Genomic DNA, 6,120 nt, shown 5'->3' with positions numbered 1-6,120 from the left:
AAAAAATAAAAGAAAATAATGGAAATGTCAAAAAAATAAAAGAAAATAAGTTTCTCATGTGATATGTGGTCTAGTTGTTGGGAAAATTTGCAAATGTGAATTTTGACTTTATTTGCAAAATCTCTCTGAAATTTGTAAAAATGGGCATAACTTTTGCATACTAACTCGGATGAAAAAGTTTTTTATATGAAAAATCATCTACTCGAAAAGTTACATCCGAATTTAACGGGGGGAACCCCGTTAAACATTTGCAAAATCCTCAAAAACCTAATAGAAAAAAGTTACGGGGCTTTTAAGATCTAGAGTGGAAAAAATTGAAAAATATTCAAACAGTGGGCAAACTGTGGTCAAACAATGGTCAAACTAATTATTCTAGAATATTAGTGTTACTAAATAATTATTTTAGTTATTTCAATTTTGGTCAAATCTGGTCAAACTGTGGTCAAACAATGGTCAAACTATGGTCAAACAATGGTCAAACTAATTATTCAAGAAATATTAGTGTTACTAAATAATTATTGTTTTTAAAACAATAGTTTCAAACTCAAACAATGAAATGTGTCACTTCATGCTCAAGCAAAATTCCTGAAGGTTAATAGGATTGACATCTTACTATTGTCAGGAAAACAACAAGTGCAGACTCGGAAACGAAGGAGAATAGAACCTGAAAGTTAAGCGTGCTCGGGCTGGAGTAGTGAGAGGATGGGTGACCGGTCGGGAAGTTAGATGATTTGGAATGAGTGATCCACACTTGAGCAGTTAAGAGAGGTGATTAGAGACTAAATCATCAAATAATTCAGAAAAAATAAAAATAAAAAAAACAAAAAAAATTTCCAAAATTTTCAAAAAAAAAATTCAAAAAAAAACCTTTAGTACCGGTTGGTAACACCAACCGGTACTAAAGGTCCCCCGTACCAGGGCGCGAGCTCACGCCACGTGGTGGCACTTTAGCGCCGGTTCGTGCCGAACCGGTACTAAAGGGGGGGGGGGCTTTAGTGCCGAAACTTTAGTGCCGGTTCCATAACCGGCACTAAAGGCCCTTACAAACCGGTACTAATGGTCCGTTTTCTACTAGTGTCATACTTCATTATAAAAAGATAATTCGGATATTTGAAGAATTTCTGATAGTGTTTTAAACCAACGCATGTGTGAATATATATAACGGTGATACACATGGTGTGGTTATGAACATGTTATGTATAATATATTTTATCTCTACTCTTATAAAAAAACGGAGTTGTTGATGATGGTGAGCCTGCCATCCTGCAATATAGGCCGTCCGATTTATATCTGACGGACAGGAAGGGAATTATGAAAATTTTGAAAAAAGATACCCACACCCCTCTCCATATTTGCAAATTAGGCCTCCCCTTGATCATGTTGATGTTCCATGGAACGCATGGGCACCTTGCTAGTACTACGTATAATATATAGAACATTGATCATAATTTGGGATAATGTGTGGCTTTTGCAGCTCAGGTCTAAATACTTGTCATAATGTAGGGGGCGGGGCACTATACTATGTGTGATAAACACGGTGTACGTATGAAACATGATTTAGATTATGAATATATAGTTAGTACATCAAATGTACTATTATTTGGAATCAACATCAAGTGTACTCAAAAAATAGAATTCGAGCTCATGTAGTACACATAGTTCATATCTATCTCTATAGTAATCATGTGGTGTGCTATTAAGGTAATACACGAATGATGGTTGAAGTTGGCAACAATCATGATTGTAGATTCTTATTGAAATAGAGAAAGGAATTCAAATTCAGTTCGAATTGCAGCGGTAGTATAGACATTTGGAATGCACTAAAATGTTGGTATGAGTAGGTTACATGCATCATAGAGCAGTTATTAAGGCAGCCCCAGTGCCCAAAGTGCTAGTACTACCACGGCGAACCCCAACTCCACCACTTAGTACGCCTATTCCTGTGGAGGAAGCACAACCAGCTAGTCGTAGTTTAGCATCTATCGCATTTGATGTTGTTAAATCGTATGTGCGTATCTTCCCATCTTGTAAATATTATACTGAAGATGAAGGAAAATGCCAGTTGCACGTGTTTGTCCAGGAGTTATGTGTAAGTAATGTTATTCGTGGCAATTACTTTGCTTTGTCCCATACATCCTACCTCCATGATGGTTATAATACAGCAAATTTTCCCATTTTTCTCTATAGAGAAGGACCGATTTGGAAACTCAGGATGAGGTAACCTATGCTAATACCTTTGCTATCTTCAAGAATGCTTGGTGGTAGTATCGGAATTACCTGAAGAAAATGTACTTCACCGGCAAAGAAACTCATCAAATTCCTTACGTTCTCCCGAGACACATTTACTGGACGATGACTGGGAAAGCCTTGTTCTGTACTGGTCCCGAACCAAGAATGTGGTAAGGCCTATGAGCTCATTTTATATTTTGAAGTACTATATTCTTGTGTCTTACTGTACTCTGTTCATGTAGAACAAGTGCCTAAACCTGAAGAACAACTGTTCTAATTTAAGATTCCATTGCTATCATAGTTCAAAAAAGCGTTAGGCGTTAATTGTGCGTTTTGCCACCGCTTTGTGCTTTACTGACCAAAGCGCATGCTTATGCGCAGTTATGCACAGATTAAGCGTAGTTATGCGCAATGCATTTTGCCAACGCCTAGAGCCTAGGCACGCTTAAGCGCTCGCTTAGGCGCGCCTTTTTTAACTATGTTTGCTATCGTGCATACTGCTTTGCTCTTGTATTACTGTATTTACTCATACAAACTTATTTTTAAATTGAAGGATCCAATCGAAACTCCAGTGGCACAACAGGTATGTTCACGCATGTTTCTTTAACAGGTTTGCTCTTATCAATAGCTCTATTGATTTGAATTTCAATTGTGTATACAGTTGACTTCTCATATCATGCACATTCCTAGCATCACAATAGAGCCAATGGTGTTGTTGTACATGTAGACCTGTGGTACCCATCTGAAATCTTGTTGTGCCGTGTAGTTTCCCATGGTTTGTATTCTTTCACTGCTGCTTTGTCTTGAAATGATATGATTTGAACCGTGTCTCTATTTGATTTTGGAAGACAATGCAATGACCATAGGACATATATATATGTTTGTTTGATGCTTTTATTATGTACTAGTACTTGGCAATAGAAGACTTGGTAGTTTAATCATGCCCACCTTACTAATGAACTGGTTCACCGAAATGAGTTTCATATACTAGTACATGCTAAACTTGTTATGTGTCTGCTTGTTTCTTCTTTTAGAATGCTGACAGAATATTGGGGAAGAGTGCCTTATTAAGCAATGGTAAAGGAAGTAATGCAGATAAGGTTCAGGATAGTGACACATCCTTGTTGGTCTCCAACAAAGCTCATAAAAACAAAGTACTTCTAGTTTTATACTTGTTCTAGGTAAGCGAACGTCAAGCGTGCGTAGAGTTGTATCAATGGTCGATAGAACTTGAGGGAATATTTGTTCTACCTTTAGCTCCTCGTTGGGTTCGACACTCTTACTTATCGAAATAGGCTACAATTGATCCCCTATACTTGTGGGTTATCAAGCACCGACAAATGGAATATGTGGACATGAATGTAAATTCGGTGGAAACACGTACTCCCCCAAGCTTAGGCTTTTGGCCTAACTTGGTAGTCGATCAGTAGCCCGGATAATACTTGGTGTGGTAGCTCACGGAGGCTCTCGGTGCAGATTCTCAGCACGCCGTGTCGCCACCACTGATGCGTTATGAGTTCGGGCCTCACTCTCAAGGACAAAATATCTTTCCTTGCTGTGATAATCAAAGAGAGGAGGTGAGGGAGTCCTGGATTAGGGGGTCTCCGGACAGCCGGACTATCTCCATTGGCCGGACTGTTAGACTATGAAGATACAAGATTGAAGACTTCGTCTCGTGTCCGGATGGGACTCTACTTGGCGTGGAAGGCAAGCCAGGCAATACACATATGGATATCTCCTCCTTTGTAACCGACCTTGTGTAACCCTAACCCTCTCCGGTGTCTATATAAACCGAAGGGTTTTAGTCCGTAGGATAACAATCACAACATACAATCATACCATAGGCTAGCTTCTAGGGTTTAGCCTCTCTGATCTCGTGGTAGATCTACTCTTGTAACACGCATATCATCAATATTAATCAAGCAGGACATTGGGTTTTACCTCCATCAAGAGGGCCCGAACCTGGGTAAAACTTCGTGTCCCTTGCCTCCTGTTACCATCCGGCCTAGACGCACAGTTCGGGACCCCCTACCCGAGATCCGCCGGTTTTCACACCAACATTGGTGCCTTCATTGAGAGTTCCTCTGTGTCGTCGCCGTTAGGCTTGATGGCTCCTATTATCATCGATAGTGATGCGGTCCAGGGTGAGACTTTTCTCCCCGGACAGATCTTCGTATTCGGCGGCTTTGCACTGCAGGCTAATTCACCTGGCCATCTAGAGCAGGTTGAAAGCTACGCCCCTGGCCATCAGGTCAGATGTGGAAGTTTGAACTACACGGCCGACATCTGCAGAGACTTGATCTTCGACGGATTCGAGCCACAGCCGGGCGCGCCCCACTGTCACGGTGGGTATGACCTAGCTCTGTCGCCGAACAGTACCCCAGAGGCCACGCCCGCATCTGCTCTGACCCTTAGCTCGGAGCAAACTACGTTAATCGAGGACGGGTGGCTAGACACCACCTCAGGGGCTGCAGTCTCGACAGCGATCGAGCCAAACACCAGCATAAACCTCTACGCAGCCCGTGACTCCAAGGTGCCGGACTCTTTCCCAGACTCCGAACCGTCCGCTCCCCTGCCAATCGAATCTGATTGGGCACCGATCATGGAATTCACCGCCGCGGATATCTTTCAGCACTCGCCCTCGGCGACATTCTGAATTCACTAAGGACTCTCTCTTTTTCAGGAGAGCCCTGGCCAGATTATGGCCACCAGGATTGGGATGCGGAAGACAAAGAAATTCGACGCCCACCCACCACCCACTTCGTAGCCACTGTCGATGATTTAACCGACATGCTCGACTTCGACTCCGAAGACATCGATGGTATGTACGATGATGTAGGAGACGAACACGAACCAGCGCCTATAGTGCACTGGAAAGCCACCTCGTCATATGACATATACATGGTGGATACACCCAACGAGGGCAATGGCGACGAGATAGCGGAGGTGTCAGGACCCCAATTCCAAGTCACATCGATCTAGCCGGTAACACCTCATATCACTTTGCGGCCTCACGCACGGTATTCCACGGGTGTCGCCTTACCATGGCCCGGGACCGGTTGCGCCTTTTGGCTCACGTATATGATAGTGTCGCTAGCATCCATATGATAGAGAACCCGGGCCGACATGGCTAGTCGTGAACCCAAAGCGGCACAGACCTATGGAGACAGGCATACATGTATCACATCGAGCATGTCGGTCATCAACGAGTGATTCTGGGCTATAGCACTGGGCTAACAGGACTCCGGGGAACCCGGGCTGTAGCAGGCTAGGCAGGACTCCGGAAGTCACCGCGTGACATTTCCCCGAAGGGACAGACATAGGAACGAAGTGAAACACATGCCGGCTAGTCAAGTGTCCTGAACAGTAGTGCTGGGCTAGCAGGACTCCGGTGAACCGGGCTGTAGCGGACTACTATGGCTCATGGGAGCACTAGACTACATTTCCCCATAAGAGAGACTGCCAAGGATAAACAACTAGATTGTCGGATCCCACACATACCAAGCATTTCAATCATACACACAATATGCTCGATATGTGTAGATACAACATGGCATCACAACATAACTCTACAACTCAAGTATTTATTCATTAGGCTCCGAGGAGTGAGATATTACAAACATGGGTCTCATGACCCAGCAGTCATAGCATACAATGCAAAGCACATGAGGAAGCTTAACATGTCTGAGTACAGACATCTACAAATGGAAAAGGCTAAGAAGCCTGACTATTTACCAGATCCTGCCGAGGGCACAAGATCGTAGCTGAGGTATCAAGCTAATGTCGAAGTCCACGCGGAAATCTCTCTGCAAAACATAAAAAGGCATGGGGAGATACGCCAGACCTGCGAGACATATTGGAGGACAAAGCAAAGCATTCAAGATCGATCTA

The sequence above is a fragment of the Triticum dicoccoides genome, chromosome 7A, assembly GCF_002162155.2.
Source record: "Triticum dicoccoides isolate Atlit2015 ecotype Zavitan chromosome 7A, WEW_v2.0, whole genome shotgun sequence".
NCBI lineage: Eukaryota > Viridiplantae > Streptophyta > Magnoliopsida > Poales > Poaceae > Triticum > Triticum dicoccoides.
Note: the sequence above shows the minus strand (reverse complement) of the source record.